The sequence below is a fragment of the Staurois parvus genome, unplaced genomic scaffold (assembly GCF_062004578.1).
Source record: "Staurois parvus isolate SC_StPar_1 unplaced genomic scaffold, SC_StPar_1.0 ptg000339l, whole genome shotgun sequence".
NCBI classification, from domain to species: Eukaryota; Metazoa; Chordata; class Amphibia; order Anura; family Ranidae; genus Staurois; species Staurois parvus.
Window position 1 is genome coordinate 62,747 of NW_028318135.1, and position 20,802 is coordinate 83,548.

Sequence of the window (20,802 nt, forward strand, 5' to 3'; positions counted from 1 at the left end):
CAACCCCCCCCCTTGCAACCTTCAGGGACACATCACAGGTCCCAAAAGGCTGCAGGATCATTCACAAACTAGAGTGCAAGATATCACAACCGGCCACTAACAGTAAACATGCAGGTGCCTGGACCCGGAACAGCTACAGTATTTGCAGCTGATTACTTTTAGTTTTTTTGCAAACGGGGCGAAGATCTGCCTTGTTATGGTATGTTGCAAATTATGTGATACAATTTTTACATTTGCTATAGTATTTGTTTATTTTTTTTTTTTTATTTTCTGCTTATTGCTCTAGAGCAGCAGTCCAAACTTTATCTGACCCTTGAGGTACTATTCCTCCCACGGACACCAAAAATGGGGCAATAACTTCTGCACTGACACCGACAGTGAGGCACTATTCCTCCCACTGACACCAATGATAGGGCACAATTCCTCCCTCTGACACCAATGGTGGGGCACTATTCTTCCTACTGACAATGATGGGGTACTAATCCTTCCACTTGCATCAATGATTGAGCACTATTTCTCCCACTGACACCATCAATGGGATACTAATATTTCCCCTAATACCAAAGATGGGACATTGTTTGCTTTCACGGATGCCAGGACATTTTCTACTCCTACTGGCCACAGACCAGCCCCCTGAAAGTCTGAAGCACAGTAAACTGGACCTTTGTTTAGAAAGTTTGGAGACCCCCTTCTCTAGAGTAAGAAAATGATTTGTGTTCACATTTCCCCCCCTGTAATGCCCAGAGCACAGGTATTGGCTATAGGTATCTGTATATTAGGGGGTTATTCATTTGTTAAATTAAATTCATCATATTTCTGTCTGGGAAACTTTAAAAGCAATCTGCTGTGTACCCTGTAAGGTGGTTTATGATATGAGATCTCACATATAATCCTTGGGCACATTATCTTCTGTATATGGTCCTCTCTTTTCTGTTTTGAGACCTTAAATAAATATCAGTGGAGGGTGTGCTGTGGACATGTGCGGCCAGTTATGCCTATTTCATGTTGGCTCTTTGGGGGCCCGGGCCATCCAGGTGAAAACCTGAGTTCCCTGGGGCAACTCATTTAGACAGTGAATATGGTTTCTACATCTCAATGGTAATTGTATCTTTCCCGTTTCCCCTGATGAAGACTGTTATAGTCGAAATGCATTGGGTATTCTGTACTGGAGATGGATATATGGACTTGTAATTTGTGTTAGCTAATTGGGGTTAGCCAAAGGCACTGTAATGTATATGTTATCTACATTGTGCAAATTGTAAATGTTATGTAACCGTATAATCATTAGTTATACAGTGAGGAACAGAAGTATTTGAACACCCTGCGATTTTGCAAGTTCTCCCACTTAGAAATCATGGAGGGGTCTGAAATTCACATTGTAGGTGCATTCCCACTCTGAGGGACAGCATTTAAAAAAAATAATTCAGGAAATCACATTGTATGTTTTTTAAAGAATATATTTGTCTTGCACTGCTGAACATAAGTATTTGAACACCTGAGAAAATCTGTGTTAATATTTGGTACAGAAGCCTTTGCTTGCAGTTACAGAGGTCAAACGTTTCCTGTAGTTTTTGTCCAGGTTTGCACACACTGCAACAGGGATTTTGGCCCACTCCTCCAAACAGATCTCCTAGATCTGTCAGGTTTTCAAGGCTGTCGCGGAGCAACATGGAGTTTCAGCTCCCTCCAAAGATGTTCTATTGGATTTACAGTCAGGTCCATAAATATTGGGACATCGACACAATTCTAACATTTTTGGCTCTATACACCACCACAATGGATTTGAAATAAAACGAACAAGATGTGCTTTAACTGCAGACTGTCAGCTCTAATTTGAGGGTATTTACATCCAAATCAGGTGAACGTTATAGGAATTACAACAGTATGCATATGTGCCTCCCACTTGTTAAGGGACCAAAAGTAATGGGACAATTGGCTTCTCAGCTGTTCCATGGCCAGGTGTGTGTTATTCCCCCATTATCCCAATTACAATGAGCAGATAAAAGGTCCAGAGTTCATTTCAAGTGTGCTATTTGCATTTGGAATCTGTTGCTGTCAACTCTCAAGATGAGATCCAAAGAGCTGTCACTATCAGTGAATCAAGCCATCCTTAGGCTGAAAAAACAAAACAAACCCATCAGAGAGATAGCAAAAACTTTAGGTGTGGCCAAAACAACAGTTTTGGAACATTCTTAAAAAGAAGGAACGCACCGGTGAGCTCAGCAACACCAACAGACCCGGAAGACCACGGAAAACAACTGTGGTGGATGAGCGAAGAATTCTTTCCCTGGTGAAGAAAACACCCTTCACAACAGTTGGCCAGATCAAGAACACTCTCCAGGAGGTAGGTGTATGCGTATCAAAGTCACCAATCAAGAGAAGACTTCACCAGAGTGAATACAGAGGGTTCACCACAAGATGGGAACCATTGGTGAGCCTCAAAAACAGGAAGGCCAGATTAGAGTTTGCCAAACGACATGTAAAAAAGCCTTCACAGTTCTGGAACAACATCCTATGGACAGATGAGACCAAGATCAACTTGTGATGGGAAGAGAAGAGTATGGAGAAGGAAAGGAACTGCTCATGATCCTAAGCATACCACCTCATCAGTGAAGCATGGTGGTGGTAGTGTCATGGCGTGGGCATGTATGGCTGCCAATGGAACTGGTTCTCTTGTATTTATTGATGATGTGACTGCTGACAAAAGCAGCCGGATGAATTGTGAAGTGTTTCGGGAATATTATCTGCTCATATTCAGCCAAATGCTTCACAACTCATTGGACGCTTCACAGTGCAGATGGACAATGACCCAAAGCAGACTGCAAAAGCAACCAAAGAGTTTTTTAAGGGAAAGAAGTGGAATGTTCTGCAATGGCCAAGTCAATCACCTGACCTGAATCCGATTGAGCATGCATTTCACTTGCTGAAGACAAAACTGAAGGGAAAATGCCCCAAGAACAAGCAGGAACTGAAGACAGTTGCAGTAGAGGCCTGGCAGAGCATCACCAGGGATGAAACCCAGCGTCTGGGGATGTCTGTGTGTTCCACACTTCAGGCTGTAATTGACTGCAAAGGATTTGCAACCAAGTATTAAAAAGTGAAAGTTTGAGTTATGATTATTATTCTGTCCCATTACATTTGGTCCCTTAAGAAGTGGGAGGCACATATGCAAACTGTTGTAATTCCTACACCGTTCACCTGATTTGGATGTAAATACCCTCAAATTAAAGCTGACAGTCTGCAGTTAAAGCACATCTTGTTCGTTTCATTTCAAATCCATTGTGGTGGTGTATAGAGCCAAAAATGTTAGAATTGTGTCCATGTCCCAATATTTATGGACCTGACTGTAGGTCTGGAGACTGGCTAGGCCACTCCAGAACCTTGATATGCTTCTTACGGAGCCACTCCTTGGTTATCCTGGCTGTGTGCTTCGGGTCGTTGTCATGTTGAAGACCCAGCCACGACCCATCTTCAATGCTTTGACTGAGGGAAGGAGGTTGTTGCTCAAAATCTCACAATAAATGGCCCCATTCATCCTCTCCTTAATACAGTGCAGTCGTCCTGTCCCCTTCGCAGGAAAGCACCCCCAAAGCATGATGTTACCACCCCCATGCTTCACAGTAGGGATGGTGTACTTGGGATGCAACTCATCCAAACACGACGAGTGAAGTTTAGACCAAAAAGTTCTACTTTGGTCTCATCGGACCACATGATTTTCTCCCATGCCTCCTCTGGATCATCCAGATGGTCACTGGCAAACTTCAGACGGGCCTAGACATGTGATGACTTGAGCAGGGGAACCTTCCGTGCAATGCATGATTTGAAACCATGACAGCGTAGTGTTCTACCGACGGTGACCTTTGAAACTGTGGTCCCAGCTCTATTCATGTCATTGACCAGCTCCTCCCTTGTAGTTCTGGGCTGATCCCTCACCTTTCTTATCAGTGATACCCCACGAGGTGAGATCTTGCATGGAGCCCCAGTCCGAGGGAGACTGACAGTCGTCTTTAGCCTCTTCCATTTTCTAACAATTGCTCCGACAGTTGATCTATTTTCACCAAGCTGCTTGGCAATTGCCCCGTAGCCCTTTCCAGCCTTGTGGAGGTCCACAATTTTGTCTCTGGTGTCTTTTGACAGCTCTTTGGTCTTGCCCATGGTAGTAGTTGGCGTCTGACTGACTGTGGGGTGGACAGGTGTCTTTAAAGAGCTCAGACAGGTGCTACTAAGTTAGATTAATGAGTGGAGTAGAGGTGGACTTTTTAAAGGCACAGTAACAGGTCTTTGAGAGCCAGAATTCTTGCTGTTTCTTAGGTGTTCAAATACTTATGTTCAGCAGTGCAAGACAAATAAATTCTTTAAAAATCATACAATGTGATTTACTGAATTTTGTAAAAAAAATCTGTCTCTCAGAGTGGGAATGCACCTACAATGTGAATTTCAGACCCCTCCATGATTTTTAAGTGGGAGAACTTGCAAAATTGCAGGGTGTTCAAATACTTCTGTTCCTCACTGTATACAACATTTAAGCCATGTAAACAAGACCAGAACATTCTGTTTTTAATGGAGGATTTTATATGTAAACAGGATAAAAATTGGTTTTTAGTACTTTGTTTTGTGATGGATACTATTTTTGTATATTAATCTGTTTCTCCTGAAAAGTCCCAGGGGAGGTATTGTGGTTGTCTTGTAGTATTGATTAAGGGATGTAGCAGCAGGATTCACAACTCCATCACCCCTCAATTTTTGATCATTCATTTAGTTTCCACATGCTTCAATTCGATTAGACACTGACACACAAGCATCAAAAGTCCTACAAAGCGACTTTTATTCAAAATTCATCTAACAAACTTTGGAGAGTCTGCTAGTGTGTGAAGGACTTTTGATGCTATAAGGAATCGTACCAACATCCTTCCTACTCCTAATAAAGTTTTGTAATTGCCGAAATGTGTTTGATAATTTTGGTTCAGGAAGGACATAATTTCTCTGACCATTGATACTGACCAATATTGTTTGTTTAGGGTCTCTAACTTTATTTACAGAATGTTCTTTATGAGCTAGGAAGGAGTCATGATTATGTATACTACATATTTTTTTTCATCAATGCATGACATTTTTTTAAAACCGTTGTAAAGTCATTTATTTTACTAAACTAATGAAGAAATAATAATAGTATACTTGCAGGTGCATCTCAATAAATTAGAATATCATCAAAAATTTAATTTTATTTCAGTAATTGAATTAAAAAAGTTAAACTCCTATATTTTATATAGATTCATTACATACAGAGTGATGTATTTCAAGCTTTTCTTGCTTTTAATTTTGATGATTATGGCTTACAGCTAGTGAAAACTCAAAATTCAGTAACTTGGAAAATTAGAATATTACATAAGACCAATACAAAAATGGGTTTTTATTACAGAAATGTTGGTTTACTGAAAAGTATGTCCATGTACAGTATAGTATGTACACAATACTTTGTCTGGGCTACTTTTGCATGAATTACTGCATCAATGTGGCATGGAGGCAATCAGCCTGTGGCACTGCTGAGGTGTTATGGAAGCCCAGGTTGCATTGATAGCGACCTTCAGCTCATCTGCGTTGTTGGGTCTGGTGTCTCTCATCTTCCTCTTGACAATACCCCACAGCTTCTGTTTGGGGATAAGATCAGGCGAGTTTGCAGACCAAGCGCAGCGATACATAGTTACATAGTTATTCTGGCTGAAAAAAGACAAAAGTCCATCCAGTTCAACCATTAAAAAAAAATAAAAAGTTATAATCCTACACCTACAGTTGATTCAGAGGAAGGCAAAAAATCCAGCAAAGCATGATCCAATTTGTTCCTGCAGGGGAAAAAATTCCTGATCTCCCAAGAGGCAATTGGATATTCCATGGATCAACCTTCCCTATAAATAGTAACCAGTTATATTCTGTGTATCCAAGAAAGAATCCAGGCCTCTTTTAAAGCAATCTATTGAGCTGGCCAGAACCAACTCTTGAGGGAGTCTATTCCACATTTTCACAGCTCTTACTGTGAAGAAACCTTTCTGTATTTGGAGATTAAATTTATTTTCCTCAAGACATAAAGAGTGCCCTCTTGTCCTCCTGTGATGACCTCAGGGTGAATAACTCTACACCAAGTTCAGTATATGAACCACTGATGTATTTATACATGCTGATCATATCCCCCCTTAATCTCCTCTTTTCAGGAGAGAATAAATTCAGTTCCTCTAATCTTTCCTCATAGCTGATCTCCTCCATGCCTCTTATCAGTTTGGTTGCCCTTCTCTGTACTCTCTCCAGTTCCCCAATGTTCTTTTTGTGAATTGGTGCCCAAAACTGAACTGCATATTCCAGATGAGGTCTTACTAATGATTTGTACAGGGGTAAAATGATATCTCTCTCTCTGGAGTCTAGACCTCTTTTAATACAAGGGAGGATTTTGCTCGCTTTAGAAACAGCAGCTTTGCATTGCATGCCATTATTAAGCTTGTGATCTACCAGAACTCCCAGATCCTTCTCCACCATTGATTCCCCCAGTTGTACTCCCCCTAGTATGTATGATGCATGCATATTCTTAGCCCCCAAGTGCATCACCTTACATTTATCAACATTAAACCTCATTTGCCACATAGTTGTCCAATTAAACAGTGCATTGAGGTCAGCTTGTAAGTTGAAGACATCCTGTAAGGACGTTATTCCACTGCACAGCTTGGTGTCATCTGCAAAGACTGAAATGGGATTTTTAATCCCAGACCCTATATCATTTATAAATATATAAAAAGTAAGGGTCCCAACACTGAACCTTGGGGTACACCACTGACAACTCTAGACCATTCAAAGTATGAACCATTAACCACTACTCTCTGAATATGATCTTTTAGCCAGTTTTTTTATCCATTTACATATGGATTTCCAAGTCCATAGACTTTACCTTACACACTAGCTGTGTGTGGGGAACTGTGTCAAACGCTTTTGCAAAATCCAAGTATACCTCGTCCACCGCCACCCCTCTGTCCAAGGTTTTGCTCACCTTCTCATAAAAATAAATTTGTTTGACAACTTCTGTCTTTTATGAATCCATGCTGTCTGTTGCTTAAAATATTTTTTTTCCAGCAAGAACTCATCTATGTGGTCTTTTATTAAACTCTCCAGTATCTTCCCAACTATAGAAGTTAAATTAACAGGTCTATAATTTTAGATTTTGACCCCTTTTTTAAATATTGGCACCACATTGGTCTTATGCCAATCCAGTGGTACTATGCCAGTCATTAAAGTGTCCCTAAAAAATAGAAAAAATGGCTTTGAAATGACAGAGCTCAATTCTTTTAGGACCCGTGGGCATATGCCATCCGGTCCAGGTGCTTTATTCACCTTTATTCTGTTTAAATATTTTGGATCATATCAATTGTGAGCCAATGTGGATCATCTGGAGCTGTGTCAATACCATGCCCATTATGGACAAGAGCTCCCCCATGCTCCTTTGTATACACAGAGCTGAAGAAGGTAATTTTTAAATTTGCCTTCACTTTGTCCTCAGTCACCCACTGTAGATTATTTTGTAAAGGACCTACATGCTCGGACTGGACCTTTTTACTATTAATAGATTTGAAGATTTTGGGGGGGGGGGGGGGTTTGTCCTATCTTTTGCAAACTGTCGTTCGTTTTCAATTTTTGTAGCCTTGATTTCCTGTTTACATGGATTATCTTTATGCTTTACTTGGTACCAGTTAAAAATCAATTAAATTGATTTTCTATTTCCCAGTGTATCTGCTAAGCTAGTCAGGATGTTGGAACCATTCCTTATAGTATCAAGACAAGTCCGTAGTTTGTTGCATGGATTTTGAATAAAAGTGGTTTCAGTGAACTTTTGATGCTGTGTGCCTGGAGCCTTTCTGATTGCAATGTTCCATATTTGAAACTGGTGAAAACGAAATAAATAACAATACTTCATACTGTATGAGGAATTTATTTTAACAAGCTGAATTACCCCCTATGAAGAAGCCAGGTGATTGTGGCGTAATGCTTAAAGGGGCGGAGCTGGTGGCGCATGCACATTCTGACAGGAAGGGTAATGGAAGGGAATCAGTTTGGACAGACTTTGTCAGTGAGCCCATCCACATCTTAAGGGGACAGTGTAGACGATATATTATACAGAGGAAATGGCAAGCTGGATTCATCCACTCCTAAAGGGGACTTTGCAAAGCTTTATTCCTGTAGAGTACCAGACTTGGTGTGTTTTGGACTCGGTCACTTACAGACCATTTACCGTGATCTACCAGTGAGCCAAATTAATATGAGAATACGTGCACGTGGAAGTAAGACACTGACACTTCGCAGTTTGCCAACTTCCTAAAATTCTGTTTTATTGAGGAACTAACAGTATCATTTATAGGGCTTATGATGCAGGCAAAGCATATACATTGATTGGGTGAAAAGTCCACTGGGTTTCTGCATGTTCTTCCATCCGTGTTGATCTCTTCCAATCATTGTCCCCAAAGAGACTCATTCCCTTTTATGGGGGTTGTTTACATTAAAAGATACTTTTCTCCTAATGAGTCACCACATTATCATGTGAGGTTTTTTTCATGGTTTAATACACCTACATATATTACTATATATAATATTATAATATTATATAATTAATATAATTAATATATATATATTATAATAAACATACATTACAGAAAGCGCTATGATGGTATAATTCTTTTTTTTTTTGAGCACCTTAGAAAATACATTTTCTCATTAACACCATAAAAACCTGTAGAAATAAATGTGCATGTGAAGCAGAGGCAAGTATCCATTCAGGCTCTAACATCACACCTGTGTATGATATCCCCTTAAAGGGGAAGGCACATCCTGGTCTAAATTTTTACATCAAATCACCAGGTGAGCCCATACTAATAGAGTTGTGTGGCACTTGTGGTGATTCACAAAAGAAGATTGATATGGAGCACAAGAGCAAAATAAATGGGACTAGATTATGCATGGAACATTTATCACTAAAAAGGACTCACACACGTTGGTGTTTATTCATATGAGTATGTGCATATAAATTTTGCAGCGCTGTATCAAATGTATTATAGGTTTGTACAGCAGTGTGTGGAACAAAGGAAGATCACAGCAACAGCAGTTGAGAGTTGTATATGATTCACAGCCTTGCACAAGAGAGACACTCGCGGATATTTGTTAATATTTTGTGTTTATTTTTTGTAGTTTTTATATTGTTTGGTTGCTCAGGGATCTTTTTTCTTTATACTTTGGTACCCCCTAATATACAGATACCAATACCTGTGCTCGGGACATTACCAGGGTAAAATTATTACTCTTGAGAAGGGGGGTCTCCAAACTGCGGCCCAAGGGCTGGATGTGGCCCTTTGCTAGCCTTTATCTGGCCCTTGGGGCATTATTCCTCCCCTTCCTTCTGACCACCTACAAGACCCCTGCTCTTCAGCAATAAGCTTTAGAAAGTTAAAAGTAAAAGTTTAATCACATAATTTAAAACATCTTAATAGCTCAGATAAGTGCAGTAACATTACAGTACAGGAGAGGAGCCTGTACAACAGTTGCAAGACTGAAAATAAACCTGGAGTTTGAAATGCAAATGGATTTGGAATGCTTCAAAATGCATTCCTTGCTGTAAAATGATTAACTAACTTGTTTTTCTGCTGATATTTAATTGAAAAATTATGTACTTTTCCATAAAGTAACCTTTTAATATGTACACGTTCAGCAGGCTTCAAAGATCTCATCAGGAGAAAATATTTAGGGAACTTTTTAGCTTATTGTATTTCTGTAATCTTGGTTTGTTCCACAGTACTAATTGTAAATTGTGGTTATCAGCACAGCTTATCCTTGTTACATATCCTAGTTCTCTTGATTGTTTTTTTTTTACTCAGGTGGACCGCTTCCCATTTTTAGGTTCTTCTTTTCTTTGTTAATATAAAGTAGGCATTAACTATACGTCCATCTTTCATACCATGATCTGTCACTTAAACCCTTTACTGCAGTCCTTCAAGCCAAAAATTTGTTAAGCTTTTATTTCTCAAACTACCCTTCAGAAAGAATACTTAAATACTGAGTATTAAAGACAAAAAGACAGGAGCGCGGGATCCCATTAAAAACATTGCAGCGTTTATCATCCCAGTTAAAAAAGCACACTTCTCTTCAAGTTTCTTTACGTCAGCTTAGGAGTAGAGAGCAGAGGCGCATCACATAGGAGGACTGTATGCAGCTGCGGGAGCGATCCCAAAGCCAGCTAAAGAGGGACCTGCTCAGTGTTACAGATGGTATGAGTATAGTTCTTCCTCGTGGTTTGATCTAAGTCTGAAGGGGCGGAAATGCATTTTGAAGGTTTTCCTACTTTGTCAAACCAGCCCCGTCACAGTAACTGATTTATTTATTTATTTATTTCAGGTACTTGTATAGTCCCGTCAATTTACACAGCGCTTTACATGTATATATATATTGTACATTCACAGCAGTCCCTAACCCTCAAGGGGCATACAATCTAAGGTCCCTAACTTACATTCATACATACATACTAGGGACAATTTAGACAGGAGCCAGTTAACCTAGCAGCATGTCTTTGGAGTGTGGGAGGAAACCGGAGCACCCAGAGGAAACCCACGCAGGCACAGGGAGAACATGCAAACTCCAGGCAGGAGGTGCCATGGCTGGGATTCAAAGCAACAACCCTAGTACTGCCAGGCGGAAGTGCTAACCATTTAGCCACTGTGCTGCCCAACTGATCATTTTATACAACAAAAAGTATGGAATCACCACTCTTGGAAAATGTTTATTCAATTGTTTTAATTGTGTAGAAGAAAAAACAAACAAAAAAAAAGAAAAAACTGAAAACCGTAGTCAATTGCAACTGTTTTTGCAGATCAAGCAGAGGAAAACAAATATGGAATCACTAATTTCTTAGAAGTATTATGGAATCACCATATACTTTCCAGTTCTAAAATAAACATCTGCATCAGATTACATCCACTAATTAGCCTGCAGTTAAAAAGAGTGCTTGCACACCTTGGGGAGCTGTTGCACCTAGCTGATTGACATGATTCATGGCTCCAACACAAGAGATATCATTTGAAACAAAGGAGATGATTATAAAACTTCTTCAAGAAGGTTAATCATCATGGAATGTTGGTCCAGATTTTAGACACAGCTGACTGGGAACAACCAAGTATAAATCAAATGGGAAAGTTGTAAAAGGGAAGCAAGTGTACTGGTAGACCAAGGAAGACATCAAAGTGTCAAGACCGAAAACTTAAAGCAATATGCTTAGAAAAAAGAAAATACACAACAAAACAAATGAGGAACAAATGGGTAGAAACTAGAGTCTGTGACCGAACTGTAACACATGGGAATTACATACAGAAAGCTAAACAGAAAAAAACAAGGTTACAGCGGGCTAAAGAAAATCAGTCATGGTCTGTGGATGACTGGATGAAAGTTATATTCAGCGATGAATCACAAATCTGCACTGAGCAGGGTGATGATGCTGAAACTTTAGTTTGATGCCGTTCCAATGGAATGCATAAAGACGATTGCCTGAAGAAAACATGCAAATTTCCACAATCATCGATGATGTGGGGTTGCATGTCATGTAAAGGTACAGGGGAGATGACAGTCATTAAATCTTCAATAAATGCACAAGTTTATATTGAGATTTTGGACACTTTTCTTATTCCATCAGTTGAAAGGATGTTTGCTGATGATGACATAATTTTTCAGGATGATAATACATAAAAAGCTGTGAAAACATTCCTTCAAGAAAGACATATAGGGGTTTATTTACTAAAGCTGGAGAGTCCAAAATCAGACTCCCTTCTGCATAGAAACCAATCAGCTTCCAGGTTTCATTGCCAAAGCTTCATTGAACAAGCTGAGGTTAGAAGCTGATTGGTTTCTATGCAGAAGGGAGTCTGATTTTGGACTCTCCAGCTTTAGTAAATAAACCCCATAGTGTCAACGGCATGGCCTGCAAATAATCCGGACCTCAATCCAATTGAAAATATATGGTGGAAATGAAAGAAAATGGTCCATGACAAGGCTCCAACCTGCAAAGCTGATCTGGCAACTGCAATAAGAGAAAGTTGGAGCCGGATTGATGAAGAATACTGTTTGTAGATACAAGTCTTGTTTGTCGATTACGTATTGGGAGGGACAGGAACAGCGGTCTGTGTAATGCCAGCATCAGAACCCTCCAGCACCACTACATATCAGCCAATCCTGCAAACAGAACCATATGAAGACACATATGCAGGATTGGCTGATTTGTAGTGGTGCTGGAGGTGATACACAGACTGCTATTCCTGTCCTTCCCAATACTTATACAGGGCCTTGTTCACACCATAAGTGCATAAAAACTGATGCAAAAGACGTGCAGATTGCACTTGCAGAGACAGGACTTTACATTATTTTTTCATGCGCATTTCAACTGCTGTCTTGTCAGTTTTTTTTCTGTGCAAAAATATTTAGCATAAATTATCTGCAAGAGAGCTTAATGGTGGTGTGTGCACACGAGTGGGGGAGGAGCCTTGTCATGGCGGTGTAGGAGAGCACGGAGCGGGTGCTCTCCGAATCACCTACACCACCCCAGATGCCTGCACAACAGTGACCCGGGGACTTACCCACGAGCGACGGCTCTAGAGCGGGTCCGGCGGCCCGGGAGTGGAGAGAGGAGGGTGTGCTGGGCGGCGGGGCTTGCTGCAGGAGGTCCGGACTGACGTGCGGGACTGCTGGGAGAGAGGGGAGTCACGGAGCAGACACGTGGGAAACCGCAGAGCACTACTGGGAAGGGGAGAAAGCCAGCCGGCATCTGAAGTGAGAGTGAGGACGCCGGCTCGCTCCCCCTTCTCGCTCCCCCCCTGCAAACATACAGGAGAAGACAGTCGTTTAATGGATGACCTGCTCCCCGTGTGTGTTAAGCTTATACACAGGGGAGTAGGGTCTGAGGAAGAAGACCCAGAGGAGTCCCCCTGAAGAGAGCAGTGGGAAGCTGAAGTTAGCAGCTGGTGGCTCGTGGCTGCCTCACCAGAAGAAAAGCAACCAGAGGGTGAGTGTGAGCAGCACGACCTAGCATAATGTAATTATATGGTGACTGTATGTTTAAAGAGGGGTAGACTCCCTGGGGAAGATTGAGTATAAGAGGAACTAGCAGCCCTGCAAGACGAAGGAGAGCACAGTGGGAAAGTGGAAAATAATAAGCACGTGTTGAAATCTAGATACCTGGTCTGTAGCTGTTAAACCAAGCTGGTTCCTGTATTTAATTGAATAAAACCCTTAGAAGAGATGAAGAATAAAAACGTTAAAAGTAGTGGGCTAAAGGGGTCCCAAGTAGGCACGATGAAAATATATACGTCTCAAGGTAATGTGACCCCAGAAAGATCTCAAGATATCGGTGATAAAAGTGAGCTGGAAATGAGCTTGGAAGCTAGCCCGAGACTCTCCCTGGGAATAAAGCATAATAGCCAACAAATATTAGAGAATGTGGAGAGGAAAAATCTGGAAAGTGAACTACAAGTACCAAATAAGAAAGAGATGGCAGATATGTTCAAAAGTCTAGAAAAAACAATAAAACAAGAACTGACAATCATACAGAGTGATTTAGGGCAGTTGCTATTGCGGATGGAGGAGACAGAGGAAAGAATTAAATATCACGCCCAATCTATCTCTGGCTTAGAAAAAAGGACAAAGGATATTAAGAAAGAGCAAAAAAGACTGTTGTATAGGATGGAAGTACAGGAAAACAGGGAGAGAAGGAAGAACTTTAGGGTAAAAGGTATCCCGGAGTCCGTGAAGGGAGAGGAAGTGAGAGACTTTATCTGTAAAATCCTAAACTCCATAAGAGATAGACCAGAAACAGAACAGGTGAATCTGGAAGAGGTTTTTAGAATTGGAAGGATTCAACATGGAAATGGAGAAAAGAAATCCAGAGACATAATTGTCCAATTCCAAAAGATGTGTGATAAAGAAGAGATATGGAGAAAGATTAAGGGAAGATCAAATATTAAATATGGAGAAATAAATATACAGATATTTGCAGATTTGACAACAGAGACACTTAGGAGAAGAAGATCTCTGAAACCCCTGTTAGAGCAAATGAAAAAACAAAATGTGCACTATAGATGGGGTATTCCTGAGTGCCTAATCGGATGGAAGAATGGAGTTACAGCCTACTTGAGATTTCCTGAGGATTTAAGAGACTTTTGAAATAGACTTGATTTGCAAATTATAGAAATTTCTGGTTGGGAGGAGGAGGTAGGAGATAGTGGGGCCAGAGTAAAGGAAGACTGGCAGTTAATTGGGAGAGGAAGATAGAGGAGGAAATATTTTTTTTTTCTCCCTACTTCCTGTTCGCTCGAATGAAGTACATCTTAGTGGAATCATCTTGAGTTTATGAAATAGACAAGGGGCATCTGGGGGGGTGGGAGGTGGGAGAGGCCGTTCATGGGAGGAGCTCAACCCCAAAGTACAAAATCTATGAAGGGTTTAGATCCTCAACAGATTTATAGGCAAACTATAAGCCTAAAATGGGTGGGAGGGAGGGGGGAAGGCAAGTCATAGGCCTAAAGCGGAAGGGAGGGAGGGAGGGAATTGGAAGGGGAGGGGGGAGAGGGTTTTTTTAAAACTGACATCTGGCATAAAAGAAGAGATAGAGGGAAATGGAAGAAGAAAGGAGATGGTAAAATAGAAAGATGACAAATAAACAAAATATGGAGGAAATACAGTTCATAACTCATAATGTAAATGGGTTGAACTGTCCAAGTAAAAGATTTAGGTTATTTAGAGAACTACAGCACAGAGCGGCCTCAGTAGTATTCTTGCAAGAAACGCACCTCGAGTTGAAAAAAAATCTTAAGTTGAAATCTAGATACCATCCGGTTTGGTATTATGCGGATTCCCCAATTAAGAGAGCGAAGGGGGTGGCTATAGGATTTGCAAAAAATGTTAGGTTTGAACTAGAAGATAGGAATACCGATCCGGATGGGAGGTTTCTGTTTTTGAAAGGCAAATTGCAGGATATCGAGTGTACGCTATCAAATATATACTGCCCTAATAGGAAACCAGAGATGTTTTTGAAAGGGGTTCTGAAGAAATTGATGGATTTTTCTAAGGGATATTTAATAGTGGCAGGAGACTTCAACCTATGAAGGACCCACAAATAGACACAACTTCTACAGTGCTGAGAGAGGGAAACAAGTCGAGGAGAATATTGAAGAAGGTGATGAGAGAGAGCCAATTGGTGGATAGTTGGAGAATAGCAAACAACAGAAACAGAGACTATACCTTTTATTCTAACGCTCATAAAACATACTCCAGATTAGATTATATATTGATAGACCATCGGCTCATCGAAGATTTGTCTAGTGTTAAGATAGAAGTAATGACCCTTTCAGATCATGCTCCCGTTGCATTAAAATTAAGATGGGGAGGGAGGTCGTTGGGAGGACTGACATGGAGGTTGAACGAGGCACTTCTCATGGATCAAGATACTGAACGGAAAATTAGGGAGGAGATAGGGAGATTTTTTGAGGAAAATGAAACGGGAGACGTATCAAGGGCTACAGTGTGGGAGGCGCACAAAGTATACATCAGAGGAATCCTAATTGCGATTGGGGCAAAGAAAAAAAGGGAAAGGAGAGAAAGGATTAGCGAGCTCTTAAAGGAAATAGCTGAGTTGGAACTCCTACATAAAGGTAATATAATGAAAGAGAAGAAAAAATGATAAAAAAGAGGGAAGAATTAGAGAAAGTATTGGAGGAAGAAAAAACGAGAATTTTTCATAAAATCACGGGAGAAAGATATAGATGGGGAGATAGACCGGGAAAATATCTGATGAGAACTCTGAGGAAGAAAAAAAATAGAAACTATATAGATAAAATAAAAAATTTCAAGGGAGAATTAGTCCACTCAACTAAAGAAATTGCAAAAGTTTTTAAGGATTACTATAATAAATTATATAATATTGCCCCCAACGACCCTACAAATAAGATCAAAAAGCTAAATGAGGAGAAAAGAAGAGAATATTTAAGAAATGCAGGATTACCAAAATTAAGCGAAGAATTATTAAACTCCTTAGAATCTGAAATCTCACAGGAAGAACTAAAAACAACATTAAAAAGCTTTAAGTCGGGGAAAAGCCCGGGCCCAGATGGGTATACTGTGAGGTACTATAAAAAATATAGTGACTTACTACTACCTAAATTAAAGAGATATATGGATGCGTTGGGAGGAGAGATGGAGATGAGACAGGAATCCCTACAGGCCCAGGTGGTTTTGATACATAAGGAAGGTAAAGATATCTCCCAGTGCTCAAGTTATAGACCGATATCATTGCTGAACACAGATACGAAGTTGTATGCAAATGTTTTAGCGAATAGGTTGAGGGATCTAATGCCAGATTGGATACATGGGGACCAGGTGGGCTTCGTCAGAGGAAGGAAGGGTCGAGATAATGGGTTGAGATCCCTGATGCTTATTCAGAAAAGTCGAACGGGAAAAAATCCAGTACTATTGCTCTCAATAGACGCGGAGAAGGCGTTTGACAGGGTTAATTGGAGCTTTATGATTGATACGCTAGAGGCTTTGGGACTGGGTAAGAGGATGAGGAGATGGATTGGAAGACTGTATGAAGGGCCTTCCGCGATGATAATGGTAAATGGAGAGAGATCAGAGTCTTTTTTAATGACAAACGGAACTAGACAGGGCTGCCCACTATCCCCATTGTTGTTTGTCTTGTCATTGGAACCCTTGCTATTAACAATCAGGAAATATATAGATATAAAGGGAATTAACGTAGGAAAGATAGAGCACAAGGTTGCCGCATTCGCGGATGACCTATTGTTCTATATTGGTAACCCCAGGATAACGCTTCCTAACCTAATGAAAACATTGAAGGAATATGGAGAATTGGCAAACCTAAAAATTAATTCGAGTAAAACAGAGATATTAAATATAAATCTTCCAAAGAGCGAAAAAGAAATGATACAGAGAGAGTTCCCCTTTATATGGAAAGATAGAGAAATAAAACATTTAGGAGTAAAACTTACTTCTTCACAGAAAAATCTTTATAAAGCAAACTATATACCATTGTTAAATGAGATTAGGGAGGAATTGAAGAGAATCGGAGGAGGAAATCCTTCGTGGTTAGGTCGTATTAACTTAATAAAAATGGTAATTCTCCCTAAGGTTTTGTATAAACTCCAAATGATTCCCATTAAACTCCCAGGGACATACTTTAGAACAATTAAGCAAATGCTAACAAGATATATATGGAAAAATAAAAAACCTAGAGTATCATATGAAGTGCTGAGTAGAAATAAGGAAAAGGGTTGGGTGGGAATGCCGGATCTCAAAAGATATTATAGAGCAGTGATCCTATCAAGAATTTTTGATTGGAAACACAATACAAAGAGTAAAAATTGGGTTACAATAGAAAATACACTTAGTGGGAAAGATTTGAGTGGGATCGTTTGGGTGTCAACACAGTTTAGAGAATTAGCTGAGAGCACAAGTCTATACACTAGGATTGTTTTGAAAGAATGGGATAGATTGCACAAACTGAGGAATTGGGATTTTAATTCACTGTTAATGCCATTAAGAAATTCAGAGTTTTTCCCCCCAGGTAAAGAGGAAATTACGGGTAAATGGATTAAGAAAGAGGATGCTCAGTTGAGAGACGTAATGGGGGGGGTAAACTTAAGAACACTAGAGGATTTGAAAAGGGAAGAGGGAGGTATTTTCACTAAGATAGATATATGGAGGTATAATCAATTAAAACAATTTGTGGGGAAACTGACGAAGCCCCTTAGAATTAGAAAAGATTGGAATTTATTTGAGAAATTTTTTGAAATTCGAGGTGATGGGAAACACAGTACTGCTAAAACATACAAAATTCTCACTGATTTAGATAGTAAGGTAAAATTAAGATATATAGAAAAATGGGAAAGGGATTTGGGGGTGGAGTGGGAGGAACATACACAAAGAAAAATATATAGAATGGTACATGGAAATGTTAGCATGCGGGAGGTGGCATTGAACTATAAATGTTTAAGTAGGTGGTATATCACTCTGATGGTAGAGCACAAAATGAGTGGTGAGAAACAACCTGGGTGTTGGCGAGAATGTGGAGAGGAGGGCACAACGTATCACGTGTGGTGGGGGTGCCCAAAAATACAAGTTTATTGGAGAAAGGTTATAAATCAAATTAGGAATATCACTGAAATTGAGATTGGTTTGGACCCTGAAATATGCCTTTTTCATATCACAGAAATATCAATGAATACATTTAAAGATATGGGTATAGAGTGCTACTTTAAATGCAGCTAAAGGATTGATACCTAGGTTTTGGCGTAAAGTTGAGGCACCGAAGGTAGATGACTGGATAGACAGAGTGGATCAGATTGTTAGAATGGAGAAATTATACTATATACAGGAAGACAAGATGGAGGTTTATAATACAAAATGGAAGCAATGGGAGGAATTTAGAGCAAAGAAGAAAGAAGTCACTCCGTGAATAAGAATAAAGATGTGAATCGGACAGATGTCAGGGGTTTATTGAAGAGGGGTGGGAGGGAGGGGGGGTTGAGGTAAGGGGGTTAAGGGGAGAAAATTATATGCAATAAGTGTTTTTAGAAGAAATTTGTTATGTTGTACTTTATTACTTCTTGTGTTGGAAATATTTATATTGCTATATTTGAAAACAAATATTTAAATTGAAAAAAAAAAATTATCTGCAAGAGGACAAAGAAAACAATTGTTCACTATGTGTGCTATTGATCTCACATCAGTTTTTTTTTTCCTTGCAGAAAACTGCATACATGTTGCAGATTCCTGTGCAGAAAAAATCTGCACATTATACTAGTTGTGTGGTGTGAGCAGGGCACATAGAGAACAGTTGTTTTTTCTTTGTGCTCTTGCAGAAGGCGTGCAGAAAAATTCACGTCTCTGCACATGGAGTGAACAAGGCCTAAATAATTGGTTACCGTGAGAGATCTGGTTTGACAAATAAGCAGCACCTTCGAAATGTTTTGCCTCCCCACATGTCAGATGCAGAGCAAGCCGTGAAGAGTAAGGGTAGCACTGTATTCAGAACAAATAACTTTTGTTTTTCGCATTACCATTAGAGATCAGAAGCTGAAGTGGTTCTGTGTGCTGTGGCAGCTTATTTTTTTTATGTGTATTAGAGTTTTCCTACTCTGAATAAATGAGCACAGGGAGCACCTTTGGACAGTAACATTGTAAGCCTGGGGGGAGGGAAGTATGGCTGTGTGCATTAGGCACATGAAAGCAGTAGGCAACATCCATCTTGTTCAGGTCTTAAGTCTTCCATGCCATTTTGTCAGAAGAGAAAAATGGCCAGAGTGACCTTTTCTTCTCTCCCCCTCCCACCTCCTTTCAGTTTATACAATCTACAAAATCTTCCTTGCTGGCAGATACCCCTTATCAGCCTGGTAATAGGACTAGCAGAATCTAACCCCCAATATACATCGCAGGATCCATAAGTGTCTTATGTAGCCGCTTCAATGACCAGAAAGTTACCAGACAGTCATAAATACCTTAGTTGGAAATCATGAGAATACACATCCCTGATGGACTGGTTATCAGCAAAGACTCAGCAGATTCCATGATTCATAAAATAATGACAGCACAACCAGAATATACATATTTACCTGCCTCAGTTATTGGGTAGCATTGTGAACCAAGCACCCTTATGCTAGGGGTACCAGAGTGGATTAGGCCTCCACACCCCTCCTATGAGAAATATATCCAAGACCTGTCAGATCTATATCCATTTTGAAGCTAATTTCATGCTGGACAATAATCTGCCTGGTAGCAGACTCTAAACGACAGGTATTCAGAAATATGAATACTTATAAGAAACTGTATTCGGACCTGGTCATAAATGTGGTGACATCCCAGCACCCACCCCTTAAACCAAATGATTGGTCAGATGGTCTCTGTCAACACCCCTTTGATACCACAGAAAAAGGGAATGTCAGGACCTTTTGACTAGCTCTCATGTACCATCAACAAAGGAACATCTGTCAAGTTATGAGAGCTGATAATAACTTGCTTATTGACTGAACTCTGCTAAAACCAAGGACTTTGCATGTATTCTTTATTTTCAATTCCTTTTTAATTCTCTGTTGCTTTATTATCTTTTTTCCTTGTAACACCCTTCCTTTTTTTTTTTTTTTTTTGTAAATATTTTATTTGCACCATTTTGACCTTTTCATTATTAAACCCTATTTAGAAAAGTGTTGAAATTGTCTCTAACTACGCTAATGCAAACTAAATGAAACCCTGTTTCTTGAAGAGTGCTACTGTATATGATACATTTCTAAATGTACCTGTGGTGACAGTGTGTACAGATGTTTTTTTTTCATACTTGTTCTTGCTAATATTGTGAAGGGTTGATAGGCCCAAAGCTATCGGGTGGCAGTTTGGAGTTTGAAGGGTTAATTGCTTAGGTAACTTAACCCAGTTATAATTGCTCTCAGGCTGCTGGGACCTAGATTGTGGTCCCTTGAGCTGGAAAATCTTTGTGCAGGGTGCAGCTGAGAGTGGCATTGTTACATAAGTGACAGCGTGGTGTTAGATTAGCCAGTCCGTTGTCATGAGTTGGAGAGAAGGGCAGGGATCGGACACTGCATTCATCACAGGGAGTGTTAGGTATACTAGCAAATTTAGATAACCAGCAAACTGAAGCCAAACTCCAGCTAATACTTTATAAGCAGCCACATCAAACAGTTTATTTTCCTTTTGAGATAAAGGTTATACATAAAT

At 40.0% G+C, this 20,802-nt stretch overlaps 1 protein-coding gene across 4 annotated transcripts in view; it reads left to right on the forward strand.

The window, feature by feature from the left end:
- The window catches only part of CYLD (CYLD lysine 63 deubiquitinase), a 170,682-nt gene that overhangs the window by 55,483 nt on the left and 94,397 nt on the right, over positions 1-20,802 (forward strand). The gene's annotated exons all lie outside the window — the stretch shown is intronic.